The sequence below is a fragment of the Littorina saxatilis genome, linkage group LG16, assembly GCF_037325665.1.
Source record: "Littorina saxatilis isolate snail1 linkage group LG16, US_GU_Lsax_2.0, whole genome shotgun sequence".
Classification (NCBI taxonomy): domain Eukaryota; kingdom Metazoa; phylum Mollusca; class Gastropoda; order Littorinimorpha; family Littorinidae; genus Littorina; species Littorina saxatilis.
Genome location: NC_090260.1, coordinates 17,447,262 through 17,464,505, shown reverse-complemented (window position 1 = coordinate 17,464,505; position 17,244 = coordinate 17,447,262). Strand labels below are relative to the sequence as shown.

At 42.3% G+C, this 17,244-nt stretch overlaps 1 long non-coding RNA gene across 1 annotated transcript in view; it reads right to left on the bottom strand.

Moving 5' to 3' along the window:
• LOC138950564 (uncharacterized) overlaps positions 1–17,244 on the bottom strand; it is a 478,836-nt gene that overhangs the window by 454,768 nt on the left and 6,824 nt on the right. The window contains exon 2 of the long non-coding RNA XR_011450724.1: positions 12,454–13,210. This is a non-coding gene — a long non-coding RNA (uncharacterized lncRNA). The remainder of the gene's footprint in view (positions 1–12,453; positions 13,211–17,244) is intronic.

The following is a 17,244-nucleotide window of genomic DNA, read 5'->3' as shown; positions in this document are numbered from 1 at the left end:
TGTGTACGCGCATGTGACGTTATTCTTTATTCGAACAAGACTTTTAAAGTTCGGCCATTGATGATACAGTGTATGAAGTATTTAGGCATCCCTCCTCCTCACCCTTCCACCCCCCCCCCTTCTCTTCCCCTCGCCTCACCGTACTTCCCCCATCTGTTGCCAAACAATCCCAAGACGCTTATGCGCCGTAAGCTTTCTATTTAACTGTGATGGGGTGGAAGGAAGAGGATAATATTTGATTGTAGCCTCTTGATGTAGTAGTTGGGTGAATGTAGTCACCTAGTAGAAGTAAACCCCGAAGTTCAGGAGTACACCGTGTGGGTGCCTCTTTAGTGTCTTGCACTGAACGAACATCACTTGCTCTCGTAATGGACTTTCATTCACATGTAGAGAATGATAGACAAGAGTTCACTGGCACAGACCGACGAATCACTTGATGCAACATGAAACTCTGGGAAACCATGTCTGTCGATTCACATTTCTCTTTATTTTCTATTTAGTTAATTCTTCTCTTTTCCTCAGCAACCCAGTTCCCAGCCCGAAGGCCGGGAGGCCACACAAATAGTACAATGCAATCTACATCAGTATGTCTCCATGATAACAAAGTACAAAACGAGTACGTCCTCCCTCTCCGAGATAGTTCTCAGTTCTCTCCCAAAATCTCAAATGCTATCATGTAAATGGGGATGGGTGGCGTCAAAAGCCACCAATCAAGAGTTAGCTAACAAAACTGACATCATTTCTCATTGGTCAGTAAAGACAAGGAAAATGGGGGGGGGGGGGGGGGGGGGGGGTAAGAGACTAAAACCTCCAAGCCACCTGGCATCTTCTATGATCTACCCTGTCAAAAGAAATGACACCCACTTGACAAAACGCCGAGTCCAACTCGGGTAGACAGGCTGGCGGCATATTGCATAACGACCACCTGGGGCCCAAGGTACCCCGGCGTCTCTCTGGGAGGACTGTGTTCCATTACAGGTACTGTCTGCTAAGACTGGCTCCAGCTAAAATTAACTGGCAAGAACCACTCCCCTCCCGCCTATTTACCCTTTCCTCCCCCATTTCCCTCCAACCCCTCCCATCCACAGTGGCGCCTGAAATAGGGCCAGACCACTCTTCTTTGTCTGCAGCTAGCGTGCGTGGCCCTCTCTGTTAGCTGTGTTGATAAGGATGCCGCGAGCAGAGAGATAGCAGTGGTTCAGAGTGCGTGATAATTGGTGGCCCTCCCTGCCTTTCGGAACTGATGTTTTTAGTGTGTTTTGCCGGGCATCTCTCAATAGTTGTATTTATTGCAATGCATGCCACAATTCACAAGACAGAAGAAAGGATAAATGAGAGAATTAGAAAAAGTGTGTTCCCCCCCCCCCCCAAGTATATAATTATGCGACTCTTTGCACTCTGAAAAAAATGTGCATGCTGCATGCTGCATTTAAAGAAACACCCTGAAACAACGCAGTAAACAAAACATCCTAAATGTGCCACAATAAAAGAACACAAAATAATGAAAGATAAAGACCAAGGTAATCCCCAAGTACATAATACATATATACAACACTTTACGAAATATATACAAACAGTAGAGTATATACAGTCGTATATTTACATACATATTATGCCAAGGACTACTAGTAGAAGTCATTGATGGTGCGCATGTAAAATTTGTTTTGCGTTTATATAAGTATATAATTCAAAATAGTGTAGATAATGTCAGTAACATATAAGAAAGAAAAAAGATCTTACGGTAATACATGTTCATGTTCATGTTACAGTGTTAGCTGCATGTGAATAAAACAAAAAAGCTTACCTCACGGCCCTCCTATACAAGTCTCACAAACTTGTATATATAATATACCACAGGAGAAAAAAAACGTAGCTCGCGCGCGCTCACCCAAATCCGCGCGAAGTGCCACATGATATTAGCCCCAGACAACACATAGGCGGATAATACATGTATGTCAATAGTATGAAACAAAACATGCCACAATTTTCAAGACAGAAGAAAGGGTAAATGAGAGAATTAGAAAAAGTGTTTGCTCCCCAAGTATATAATTATGCCACTCTTTACACTCTGAAAAACATGTGCATGTTGCATTTAAAGAAACAGGAACGGCACAGTATGTAAGACGGCAGAAGACAACACAGTAAACAAAACATCCTAAATGTGCCACAATAAAAGAACACTAATTAATGAAAGAAAAAGACCAAGTTAATCCCCAAGTACTTATACACACACACACACACACACACACACACACACACACACACACACACACACACACACACACTATGTACATTTTGTATATATATGTATATATATACAACACTTTACAAAATGTATAAAAACAGCAGAGTATATGCATTTTCGTATTTTCATACAATTATTATAGGCATGCATTTCGTGGTGCGCATGTAAAATTTGTTTTGCGTTTATATAATTATATAATTCAAAATAATGTAAATAATGTCAGTAACATAATATAAAGAAAAAAGATCTCACGGCAATACATGTTCATGCAAATTGTTAGCTGCATGTGAATAAAACAAAAAGCCAACCTGGCGTAGTTCTTCAGTCGTCGATGCAGCTATCCATATCGGTACCCATCCATATCCCAGAACAGCACACCAGTTGTTTAACACAGTCGACTCTTGTTTTCACTATTGTTCTCACAAACTTGTATATACCACAGGAAACAAAACTTGTCGATCCGACGGAAAATTTAACGTTTGTTTCATTATCGCAAACAAAACAGAACAGACAAAACGAAAGCGGCAAAACAACACAGCACAACAGTTGGGGTTGTTATTTCTCTGAGATGCTTAAGAAAAGAAAAGATGACGTGCATTGTAATGGAATAGAGTGGGTGTAACTTCAAACTAAACGGTTCGAAATGTGAGTGTAAAACACACTCTTTACGCGGGATCACATTCCCTCACACGCATATGAACACACACACACACACACACACACACACACACACACACACACACACACACACACACACACACTCACACACTATGTACATTTTTAGGGAGAAAAACAAAACAAAAACACAATGTACATTGTTAGAAGAAGAAAAAAAAAACAATATGTACAATTTTAGAAGAAAAACAAACAACAAAAAACAATGTTTTAGAGCTGTTATTGTGTCAATATGCTAAAGGCCTCAATGACTTTTTATCATTCTTGTTTAGGATTTTGTTTTTGGCGGGGTGTCAAGCAGCATCGGTGAGGTCTTAATTTGTTGCTCTTTCATTAACTGGCAAAGTTGCTGTCCCTTGTTTTTCATGCCCCACACTCTTCTTTTCAGGTTGTTGACGTCAGAATGTATTTTTTCGCCGCCCTGTTCACCCATCAAACCAAGCCCCATCCCCCACCTGTCCATAAACTCTACACAATGTGCTTCAAGTATGTGCTGCTTTGGGATGACATTAACGTTGTCAAGGCACACGTTACCTCTGTAGAACTCCATGTATTCAGAAATAGCTACTTGGATGCCAGGAAGGTCATCTTTCCCAACTGGTTTTGTGTGTGACACAAGCCTGTGCACACTGGAGTAAAGACTGTTCAAACGGGTGTGTTTGTCTTTGATTTGACCTGCAAGGGTGTGCACGCCATAGTCATCTGTCAGGATAAATGCCCTTCTTTCTACGCTGTCTGCTACGGCAGTAATCACTTCATCTTTATGTGGTGTTGTTGTTCTGTTTGTTCTGGTGGTTGTTTGTTGGGTGAACGCTTCTCAGTCAAACGCAATAAAAGTGAGTCGAGCAAGCGAAGTCATTTCTTGTTCTTTACTTCGCAAAGGTCTCCGCTCGACTGCCGAGATCTTTCACAAGTCTCGCGGTCTCACGTGATCATACAGGCACACGCATCTTATTAGTGCAATGCGCAAAACAACCCAAACAGCGCGCAACAATGTCATGGACAGTCATCGTCTCACATACACCCCCCGGGACATGCAACGGCGTCCCGACGTTGACCAAGTATAATCAACGGCAAAATGTTACAAGGCAAAGAAAAAATGTTGCACAAACAATTCTTTACCACCAAAAGAATTCTCAAAGACAAAAACGTATGGCAAAACCACAAAGAAAATCGTACGGTACATCAATGGGAAGCCACACTATATCCAAAAAAATATAAACTGTGCACAACGCTTGCCAGAACATAGGGTGCCAAATGACAACATATCTACACACTGAAAACCATCACACTGAAACCCAAGTTGCGAAAAAGATCCCCAGTCAATTTCATTTAAGCCTTTCGTTTAGGCTAAAAAGTTACTCTCTAAAATGTGTCGTGGCCAAATACATTCACCCTTTTCGTTACAACCACCCAAAAACAACGAACATACACCACACAAAAATATAATAAAACAAATTTCAGGAAATAATGTACATGTCCGGAATTTGTCCTATGGCAGCAATTTTTTCTTTTACCTGCATACAAAAACACCCGAGCACACCTAAGAGTGTCTTGAACATACCATCAAAATTAAACTGCAATCACAAAACAATGTAGCCTTGACTACGCACTGATTTCATTGCAGCATCAAATCTTGGAAAAAACAAACAAAAACATCTCATCAAAACTAAACTGCAATCACAAAACAATGTAGCCTTGACTACGCATTGATTTCATTGCAGCAGCAAATCTTGAAACAAACACAAAAACATACCATCAAAATTAAACTGCAATCACAAAACAATGTAGCCTTGACTACGCACTGATTTCATTGCAGCAGCAAATCTTGAAAAAACACAAAAACATACCATCAAAATTAAACTGCAATCACAAAACAATGTAGCCTTGACTACGCATTGATTTCATTGCAGCATCAAATCTTGGAGAAACAAACAAAAAAATACACAAAAACATACCATCAAAATTAAACTGCAATCACAAAACAATGTAGCCTTGACTACGCATTGATTTCATTGCAGCAGCAAATCTTGAAAAAAACACAAAAACATACCATCAAAATTAAACTGCAATCACAAAACAATGTAGCCTTGACTACGCATTGATTTCATTGCAGCAGCAAATCTTGAAAAAAACACAAAAACATACAAAAACTGAAACAAGTTCAGCCCAAAACAACACAATGCACAACAAAACACTAACGGGTTATCTCCCTTTGATCACACCATGTTGCTTCACCATTGACAAATCAGACAAGCACAACCAATTTCCAGAAAGAAAAAAAACCCAAAAAATCCGGAATAAAATTGATCTTAAAAATATGTCCTTTCCTACAATTGACTATTCTGCAGCAACCACTGACAATTTCAGCCTTGACTGAACACTGTCCTTTACTACAAGTCTAATTGGAAATGTTATCTCCCTTTACACAAAGCACAAATACGTAAAAATTTTACAAACGTTAAATTTCGGTTACTACAATCCAATCATACAATAATAGTATACACTGTCTGCAAAAAACAAACACTTACTAGCTCTATAATTTATCGACGCCCTCCTCCAAAAAGTCAAAAAATAAATTAGCACCGACAAAAATAACAGAACCTCACAAAAAAAGAAAAACACAAAAAAAATACATTACAACTGTCAAAATTGAAACGACTATGGTCACTCTGTACAATTCCAAAATCACTTGTCATGCAAATCAATTCTCTCATGCAAAACGTTTAAATCAACTTATATCAATGCTCTCCAAAAAATAATCAGCTGACAATTCCAGGTTGTGTCAATTTAATTATCATTGCTTCCATAAAATTCATTCTAAACATTTCAAATGAAGGAACCAATCATCTCTGCACTTATTTATCATAGAGATTTTTTGAACAAACACCGTGTTTTCATTAGTCATAATGTTCTTTTCTTCCTCTCAAATCTCTTCCATTACAACATTATACAAGTACCCAGAAAAGTTACTTCCCCTTCACACCTTCCCAGCACTGAGAATTCGGTTATCTAGAGCAGCCATCTATAAATAGCCCAGCCAGCTGCACACAGCGAGCCAGCCAGTCAGCTGAGGGTCAGTGCCAGCAACAAACTGGCCTGTCTGACCGTAGCTGTAATACTCTTACTTACAACTTTATTTAATGATAGCTGAGCCGTTTGTTGCATTTTGTTCTTGAAATTTGACACATGACCAGATCGATTTCTGCAGATACCACTCAATGCAATTGTAATCCCATTTGAATTTGGTAAGAAGTATTTATCAGTACTAAATGATTGAGGTGCTTTGGTGTGTTTTGAAAGTGTTAGCACAGAAGTTTGTCATCATTGAAAAATAGCGTCATATACACTTTTACTACAGACATGTTTTGTTTTAGATGCAATAAGCATGCTAAACACAGTACAGCAAACAGAATGAATGAAGCAAGCCTTACCTTTGCACCAGAAAGTAAAATGAATAACTGCTAATCCAATACACCTGCACTCCATTGTATTGTATACAACTTTCACAATTCATTTTGACGGCATCAAAATGAGCACAGTCCACACAAAAACAACAAAATAAAACAGCACAGATACCAACACATTCACTTTCCTTTAGATAAGGCACATATATTCATTCCAGTTGGGCTTGCTTTCCACAGACCAGAGAGCACAGTGAGTGGGAGTAGACACTAGCTCCTCCCAAAGTACTGACCAAACCCTTGCCCCCCCCCCCCTTTTTTTTCCCCAGGCAAGTCTTGCTTCCCTAGAACTGTTTATTGCAACCAGCAGCATAGCAACTCTGCCAACAGGTCTAAGTTCAAGCACAGCTACAAGATTAGAGGGAACTGAGATATCGGGGCATTTGTTTTAACATCTGGGGTCCATTTTCTGCTTAGTGCCAAGGGGCCAGTTTCACTTGAAGCTGCCTACTATCAATTACAGTGGGGATAAACATCCCTGGCTGGACACACAGCAAGCTAATTGCCTGGCTGACAGACTGGTGCAAGATAGTGGGGCATTAGAATGAAGGGAATGTGTTGTAAATCTCCTAGAAACAGCACTCGCCAGAGATAGTGAGATTCTGCTTGCCGCCATTTTGAATTTCCATTGCCCTGGTAACCAGTCAGTGCGGGCGCACTGGCAGGAACAACTGGCGGGTCAGCTAGGCCGCGAACCGAATTCTGACCTGCACAGCGCGGCTGAGAAGGTGTGCTTTCATCATATACTGTTCAAAAAAAGAAACGCATAGCTTGTAATATTTGGTTAATTTAGTTATATGGCTACAAGGATATCCACCAAACTGCAGAAAATGTTTATCTGGTCGTCGACCTTTCGTCCATTGCCACAAGTGAGCTCTGCACGTGACGCATGCGTTATCAGTGGCTACAATGTCAAAATTGCTCATTTGGCATGACCACTCGTCATGCTTCAGTGTAATCTCGTGAAACTCGGGGAATATTGAGCTCTCACCATGTCTTCCAAAACCCATAAAAGCGGATTGTTCGCCACAAAGAAATCAGACGACAATTCAGCGACGAAAGATGGCCCGATTGAGCAGAGAAGACCGCCAAATTGCATTGGGTCGTTTACAAGCAGGCCAAAGTCAAAGTGCAATCGCCAGGCACTTCCACGTGTCCCAGAGCACCATCAGTAGACTGTGGGTCAGGTTTCAAGCCACTGGCTCCGTTGCTGACTTGCCACGAGCGGGAAGACCAAGGGCGACAACTGCTGCTCACGACCGCTTCATACGGCTCCGCCACCTCCGGAATCGTTTCCTGTCGGCCTCATCTTCTGTCCAGGCTCTCCCCGGGCCACACCGATTATCGGACCAGACCTTGCGGAACCGCCTGCATGAAGCTGGTTTGAGAGCTCGCAGACCTCACAGAGGAGCTGTCCTCACCCGCCACCATCGCCAGAACCGAGTGCAGTGGGGCAACCAGCACCTTCGCTGGACCGTCCGGAATCACTGGAGACACGTGTGGTTCAGCGACGAGTCCTACTTCCTGCTCCAGCGACATGATGGTCGGAGGAGGGTCTACCGGAGAGTAAACGAACGTTACGCGCCCAACTGTGTGGATGAGGCACCCGTTCATGGTGGTGGAGGCGTCATGGTGTGGGGGGCGATCAATACCGCTGGAAGGAGCACCCTGGTGCACGTCCAAGGGCGCATAACTGCCCAGCGATACGTGGAGGAAATTCTGCGCCCACACGCCCTTCCTCTTCTGGCTGACCAGGATGCCATATTCCAGCAGGACAACGCTCGCCCGCACACAGCACGACTCACCACCCAGTTCCTCACCGACCACCATGTCCAGGTGCTTCCCTGGCCATCCATGTCGCCAGACATGAACCCGATAGAACACCTCTGGGATGAATTGGACAGACGTGTGCGCAGGCGAGAAGAAGCGCCGGCAAATCACCGCGATCTATTGCAGGCACTTCAGGAGGAGTGGGACACCATCCCACAGCAAGATATCCGGCATCTGATCCAGTCCATGCCCAGAAGGTGCCGGGCAGTTGTTGCTGCTCAAGGCAGTCACACCCCCTACTGACTTGACAGCCTCGGCACCCAATCGTATTGATTGACTGATTGATTTGAAGATGCAAATGAACTGTGTGTGCATTCAACTGTGTCCATACCAAATTTCAAACAAATAATCTAAATATTGGATTTTCTGTTAATTTTTTCGAAAAATAAAACAAATTTGGCAAGTAGCAACTATGCGTTTCTTTTTTTGAACAGTATATGAAAAGACCACACACAAATAAAACGTTGCTATTCTAAAAACTAGTTTAGTCCATCAAACGCAAACTCCAATAACTAACATTTGCAATTTTCAGTCTGTCAGCGTACACTAAACATTACCCATCACAAATTTACATGTTATATCCAACTTGAGATGCAAAACAGAAAAACAGCAATTCAATCAACATGGCAAGTATACAATTTCCAATAAAGCAGAATTGACTACACATCTTGGATTGCACAATCTTTTCTCATTCATAACAGAATTCCAAATTCTCCACCTGAATGCAAGAAACGATGACACTCTCCACCACGGCACAATGACCTTCCATTTGCAATATCCACTACAATAGCGAAAGCTACCAATTAATGATTACAAATGTATCTCTATTTCCCAAAAAGAACTCATTCTTTTCTAAGGATAACCCCTTCATCTGTACCAAAACAGAAACAATGCCACCGTGCCATGCTGATGAAAAACCATCCTCCCATCTTCTCATTTTGCACATGAACATAGCAAAACATTTTTTGCGTCAACCTTCAATTTTCTAAAACATTCTTAAAACAATTGTGCATTTTCATATCAAAGCACTACCAATAACACACCGTGACAGCCGTTTACTGTCACCTTTGCAAAAATAACACAAAAGGTATGGAGCACCATTTCCACCAAAACTAAGTATGTCCCCCGCATAAGTCTGTTCTATTCATAACACACTCTACATAAATGTACTTCTCTTGCAACAAAGCTTGCTTGAGGTGCACACAAATGACTGATCTCTCACAGAGCGCTTATCTTCACACCTGTTTGAGATCCCGAGCGAAACTGCTGAATTTGTCCATCAAATCTAACACAAACTGCTGGTTTCTGTCTCTATCACCCTGTCCATGTACAACCCTCTCCTGATCACCAACCTCAATCTGCCTCACTGACCTAGGTAAATTGTGCGGGTTGCTGTGTCGGCCTGCTGTGGCCCTACTTGAACGTCTCACTTCCTGCGCTGGCAGTTGGGGTGCTGTCGCAGCGGCCATTTCTTGAGGATTAACTGGCTGAGGTAACATGCCTACCCATGTGTCAAACTCATCTGATGAATCTGAAAAGTCTCTGGCACCTATTTCTGGTTCCGATTCTGACGGTTCTTCGTCACTGTCTACCGGTTCCTGACTGTACTTTTCTGGTACCCTTTTCAGTTCATTTCTGTGAACTCTCTTCGCTCTTCCAGTTTTCTTACTGACCCCCGTGTACACATTGTCTCTCACGTTTTCCACAACAAACTCTTCCTCCCTCCATTTGTCCTGGATTTTGTTTCTACCTGGAGGTCGGTTTCTAAGCAGTACCCTCTCTCCTTTCTGAACAGGGTCTACTTTGACCTGCCTATCAAACCGAGCTTTTCTCTTGTCGGCTTCTTCTTGTATCCTTCTCCTGACATGTTTGTACGCTAGGTCCAAGCTATGACGGTGTTGCAACACCCAATCTGGACAAGATATCAGTGGCTCTGCTATTGAGTCTACGGGTAGGCGCGGTTTTCGCCCAAACATGAGAAAGTAGGGAGATAGCCCCGTGGTAGCGTGGGGTGTAGCATTGTAAGCGAAAACCACCTGCGACAAATGCTCTGGCCACCTTCTTTTCTTACTCTCCGGTAGTGTTCTCAGCAGATCGTGCAACGTTCTGTTGAAACGTTCGGTTTGACCATTGCCCTGTGGTCTGTAGGGTGTTGTCTGAGATTTCTCTATCCCGTACGTCCTCCACAACTCTGCTATCACCTGCGACTCAAAGTTTCTTCCTTGGTCACTATGAATCCTCTGTGGGATGCCTAGCTTATGAAACCATTCACGGACTAGAACGTTCGCAGTCGTTTCTGCGGTTTGGTTTCTGGTGGGAACGGCTACAGTAAACTTTGTGAACATGTCAGTAATGACCAAAACGTTCTCTCTACCATCAGATGCTGGCTCTAGGACAGTGAAATCTATCGCAACAATCTCCAAAGGGCGCGTATAAAGCTATCATGGGTGTTAACTGGGCCCCAAATTCAGGGATTTGGGCTTTGGCCGTCAGGCAACGACTACAGAGCTTGCAATAATCAAAAACATCTGCCGTCATTCCTAACCAAAAATAATGCTCCCTTGCTAGCTGTGTGGTTCTTTCCACCCCCTGATGCCCCATGTGGTCATGCAACTGTTCCAAGATCATCCTGCTTCTGTTCTTTGGAATGACCAACTGAAAACTTTGCTGTTGCCCTGGCGTTTTCACTATGTGATAAAGTACCCCTTCCTTTATCACCAACCGCTTCCATTGTTTCAACAATTTCACAGTCCCTAGGCTCTCTGCTTGCCTTTCTTCTCGGGTCGGCTTTTGCTGTTTCGCAACATACCTCATCGCTCTTGCAATGTCTACATCCTGCTGCTGCATGTTACGCAGCTCTGTGCTTTGTGCGGGTCCAGTTCCAGTATTGTCTATGTCCTGACTGTAGACGGGCAGTGAAACACCTCATCAGCTATCATCTCTCTGACTTCTACTGGGATAGTAGTTGTGGTGGTCATTTCTTCTACTACTTGTTGGACTTCCATCCAACCCATTCTTGAGAGTGCATCTGCGTTGCCATTGTCTTTCCCTCGTCTGAATTTGAGTTCAAAGTCAAAAGGTGCTAAATCTGCTACCCACCTCTGTTCGACTGCCCCCAGCTTTGCGTTCTGCAAATGTGTCAATGGGTTATTGTCCGTCCACACTACAAACTTTGAACCTAGCAAGTATTCTTTGAATTTTTCAGTCACTGCCCATTTCAAGGCCAATAATGCAAGCTTCCTGCTAGAGTAGTTCTGCATGTTTCTCTCTGTCGGTTTCAGTCGCCGACTGGCGTATGCCACCACTTTCACTTCCCTTCCTCCTCTTGTGACAACACTGCCACTAGCCCTTCATTGCTAGCGTCTACATGAAGAATGAATGGCTGCTTGAAATCTGCGAATGTCAGAATCGGTGCAGAGGTCAACCTCCCTTTCAAAGTCTCAAACGCTACCTGACATTCCCCCGTCCAAACCAACTTTCTAGCTGTGGTCTTCTTTGACTTCTTATCTCCCTTGTCTTTGCTATCCTGCATTGCATCATACAGAGGAGCTGCGATGTGTGCAACATGTTTAATGTATCTTCTGTAATAGCCTGCCAGACCAAGAAAAGACTGCAGCTGTTTGACCGTGGTCGGCGTCGGCCAATCTCTCACCGCTGCAATTTTCTCCGGATCTGTAGCTACCCCCTGTGGTGATAAGATATGATCCAAATACGGTACTTCTTCCCAAAAAAGGTGACACTTGGAGGGTTTGAGCTTGAGACCATACTTCTGTACTGTACTGAGAACCCAACCCAAATGCTGGAGATGCTCCTCAAACGTCCGACTGAAAACAAGTAGGTCATCAAGGTAGATGACGAGAATCTCGAACAATCTCTCGGAAAACAACCTCTGCATAAATCTTTGAAAGGTTCCTATCCAAACCCAAGGCGCTCGTATTGAAACAGCCCAAATGGCGTAATGAACGCCGTTTTGTGTTTGTCATCTTCATGCACTGCGATCTGGTTGTACCCCGACGCCAAGTCTAATGTGGAAAAGAACTGTGAGCCTTTCAAAGAATCCAGAGTTTCCTCAATGCGTGGCAGGGGAAAAGAATCTTTTATTGTCTTGGCATTGAGACGCCTGTAATCAACGCACATTCTCAACGAGCCATCCTTCTTTCTTACCAATACAATGGGAGAACCGTATGGACTATGACTAGGTTTGATCACTCCCTGGTCTAAAAGTTCATGTAAATGAGCCCCCAGCAAACAATTTTACGTTGTATTCACGTTATATTCACGTTGGGTTACGTTGGGTTTACGTTGCGTTTCAACGTTTTTTTACGTAGATTTGTATGGACGAAATCACGTGGGAATAACGTTGGAAAACAACGTTGCATTTTACGTGACACCAACGTGAATGCAACGTGAATTATTGGTGGAAGTGGATTGTTCGTAAAAACATTACGTAAATTTTACGTTGTCACAACGTGAATTTTTGGTTGTGGTTGTGGTTTGGTTGAAATTGCGTTGCATTTTTACGTAATGTCCACGTGAATGGAACGTAAATTTTAGGTCAAAATTTAGATCAAAAATTACGTGAATTCTACGTTGACACAACGTAAAAGTTGTGTTTGGTGCATTTTTCCTGATAAAATTGACGTGAATTACACGTCGACACAACGTGAATTTTTGGTTGTGGTTGTGGTTTGGTTTGATTTCGACGTGAATGCAACGTTGAGAGTGAATGTAGGTTTTGGTAAATGTATACACGCACACATACCAACTTTCACACTCAGTCACAGATCATAAGGACTATTACATGTAACACCATAAACTCAAGATACGATCAACAATTTTATTTCATAACAAAAACATGCATATTATGTTGCGGAGAAACTAAAAATGCACGCAGCTTTGCAGGGCAACAGCACAGCATATTCAATCGATTTCATTTTTTGTCCTGGTGGTCCTCTTCTCCCAGGCAGTCCTCTATGCGCCTCTTTGATGCTGGTCGCTAAACAAAGCAAAGACAGCACATTGATATTAGTGACACCAGAGCCTCCATAATGTCTGGAGTAGAAATACACATCTTTTCAACTTAGGTAACTTTTTAGTAACTTTCCACTGCCTACTATGTCTCTGGCCTACTGCCAACTGAGTGTTGACACTACATGTATTTTTTTTTAATATATGAAATGAAGCATTATGTCCCTTCTTCGAGCCTTGTTGTGTCAGATTTAGGCCGCAAGCCAAGACAACAAAAGACTGTGTGCCAGTGTGTATTCCTTCCATAAGAAATGAAGTATTTCAAACGAAAATTGATCGTTTTAGAACAGTTTGGGGGTATTTTATTTGTATTTGCATCATTAAGACATTTGACCTGGAAGGGAAACTGTCTTTAATCTGTGTACAAGAATTAAATGATTGTAATTGTCCAAACACAAATAACATCCGTTACTGCTAATATAGTACACACACTCACACACAAACTCACACTAGCGCGTCACCTTATTCCCACTACTATGAGTTATACACAACTACAATAAGCGATAAACGTTTCATATGCTGATCAGGATGCAATGAACTTTGACACGCTCCAATTAAAGCCCATTATAGGGGCCGGTGTCCGTCTCTCAGTCTCCTTGAGGATAAAAGGGCTCACAGTCTTTTCAACATTGTTATCAAAATCAAAGTCTTTCGGTAACCTGGAAAGCTCCTCGGAGCTAGTACTGTCTCAATTATCCACCGATCGCCGTAGGTCGAAGTTGAAGACTATCAAGTGTATGCATGTTGTAGAGGTGGAAGGTGCACAGAAAATGGAAGCAATCATTACAATCAAACTTTGTTTCCTGATTCCAAAAACATATAGATATGATATGTTTGGATTAAAAACACGCTCAGAAAGTTAAAACGAAGAGAGGTACAGAAAAGCGTGCTATGCAGCACAGCGAAACCACTACAGCGCTGAACAGGCTCGTCAGTTTCACTCCGTTTTGCACAAGCGGCGGACTACGGTCATTGTGAAAAAATGCATTGCGTTCAGTTTCATTCTGTGAGTTCGACTGAGCTTGACTAAATGTTGTATTTTCGCCTTACGCGACTTGTTTTCTAACCTTCATCTGTCCGACACGTGCGATCTCACTTTTTCAGTGAGTTATTTTTTCCCTCTAACATCTGGTTGCCAGACTTCCGTCAACCTCTTGTCAAATGTCACACTGTGATTCTCACGTATCTGATCGCTTCTTTAAGAGCACTTGACAGTGTCCAGTCAATCACTTCTTTCAGACGGGTCATAAAATTGCAAAGGCTCCTGATTGCCCCGCTCCTGTACGCTTCGTTGGGAAAAGTCGAAGAGGCTAGCGGAAAACTTTGGGGGGAGGGTCTTTTGGGGGGGGGGGGGAAGGTGGATCTTAGATGGAGAGGAGACAGAATGCATGGAACGGAACTTTTATGAATCGTTTTGTAGTTTTTGTGTCTGGGGCATGTAAACAAAACAAAAATGAGCAAAATTCTGAGAGAAAAACGGGAGCTTTATCAAAGCAAATTTGTTTTACAGTTGTTGTGATTATTTAACGACAAGAGGAGACACAATACAATTTTTTATACTTTTGATTTCTAAGAGCTGAAATTAATTACGCAGATATATTATAAGTCTACAAAGCCATGACGGTGCCAAAATAGCATGATAGCATTTTTGAATATTTCACTAATCAGAGCAGCAGAATTCTAACTTCATTATATAAAATCAATCTAATCAATGAATTTAGTAAGCACTGATCATTAAAAAATCTCACAACTTAAGAACATCATACCTCTGCATAAATTACGCTTATGCAGTATGTTTCTTCCGATTAATGCAAACACTTTTTTTTTCGCAGAGCAGGGACCCGGCATTGATACCGTCACCTGAAAATCAGTGGCTGTGTTGTAAGACCTACATTTTGTAATTGACAATGACTTGAAAAGGCACGTGTCCTAAGCATATAGGAAAGGTAATACATGTACACTCAACGGTGTCTTTTGCACACTGCTATCTGACAAATTATTTAGAGCGGTCATCAGAAGCAGGCGACGATAGTCGATCGAGTGATTTATTACCCACGGGGGGTTGAGGCTGCAGACAATTAACTGTGAACTGAGAAGGGGTAAGCGGTGGGGGCGGAGGGGGGGGGGGGGTAAAAGGGTGGGGTGACAGGCATAAAATAATGAAAACTTGTTATGGTCCGACTTTGGGTTTGGTGTGTGTTGGCTACGCTGATGTCTCAAGTAGACTCACGTTCATAAGGGGGTGGGTAAATCAACATGGTCGGCAATTTTATGATCCAGGTCGACAAAAGACAGTCAAGTGTGTAATTAGCCAATCAGTCAGATGACATCAAGGTGTAAAGTTCTGAATTCTTCTCATACCACCGTTCCGACCTCATCTCTCGGACAAAAGTTGGACAACCAAGTTTTGGAAGAAATTTTCTTTGAGTGACATCACAGGTTTCTGGAAAGCAAGGATTTGGGACAAAAGAAAGAATAACTGACACTATGACACACACACACACACACACACACACACACACACACACAAACACACACACATGCACGAACTCAAACAAACACACTAGCACACACACACACACACCGACACCACACACACTCACACTCACACACTCACGCACGAACACATTCATACAAACTTGCGCGCGCGCGCACTGATTTCTAAACAACAACAACAATAAGCAGTGAACGATGCATGCTAATCATGAGGCAAGAAATGAATGTGGCAAGTTTGATTCAACTTTGACCCGCTCTAAATCCCACGTTGTACACAGGAGCGGTGTCCGTCTGTCTCCCTGAGGATGAAAGGGCTCACAGTTTCCAAAACTTGTGATCAAAATCAAAGTCTTTCAGTAACCTGGAAAGCTACTTAGAGTGCTGTCTCAATTATCCCCCTATCGCCGTAGGTCGAAGTTGAGGACTATCAAGTGTATAGGGAGGGGTAGGGGGAGGGTGGAAGGGAATTGTTACGACACGACTTTGTCGTGTAAAAGGAAATGATGGGTGGCACGCGGATATCCGTGGGATGTTCAGACATGGAAATTGCTCGAAATAACGATTATCTATTAAACTCATAGCTCATGGATTTCCATTAAGTACTTTTACCCCGCGTTGTACTTGAAGTCCGACACCTAGTGTGAAAACGATCGTTCAATAGTCCAACATATTTCTGCCCCTTTTCCCGTTTAACCCCCAAATAACAACAACTACAACAAAGACAGCAAGAGCGACGACGACGACAACAAAATGTTGGAACCAAATTGAAATCATTGCAAACAAGACACCAGCAAATGTCGGACACCTACATGGTGGTTTTCAAGTTCCTCATTTTGTTACATCCCCCATACAAAACACTTTACCTATTGATCTTGTTATTTGGTTAGTTAATTTGAAATTAATGTTAAAGTTCCTAATTTGTTATCTAAATTTCGCCATAACGCATGTATTAACTCATTCATTTATGAACTTATTTATGTATCATTTCCCGTCGCGATATAACCTTGAATGGTACCGTTGAAAACGACGTTAAACACCAAATAAAGAAAGAAAGATGTACGTATCATTTCCCCATTCGTCCATTTGTTTAATTTTTTTTATTTCAGTTATTTCGGCATGTAGGTATTTCGGTTGTAAGCAATTCAGTTATAATAAAACAAATTCACCCATTATTAGAAAGGGGAAAACAAATTGGAATGTCGGGTGCACATTCCAAGTTGATCCCTTTTTTAACTAAAAATAGCGCGCGTTATTACTAATTACAATGCTCTTGTACACGCTTATAAAATATAAAGCCCACATGTTAAAATACCTTGACAACTACAAAGTGGGAAATTACAACGACGGTCAACAGTCAGTTATATATTGCTTGCAAGCCTGTCCGCCCTGTATCCAAGATATCCCCCATGCACTGGCATGGTCCTAAGATGACACACTTATTACTCAACAGTAAATTTAGTAAGCCTCTAGTCGGACTCTGTCATTTGTATGTTTGTGAATGTCACA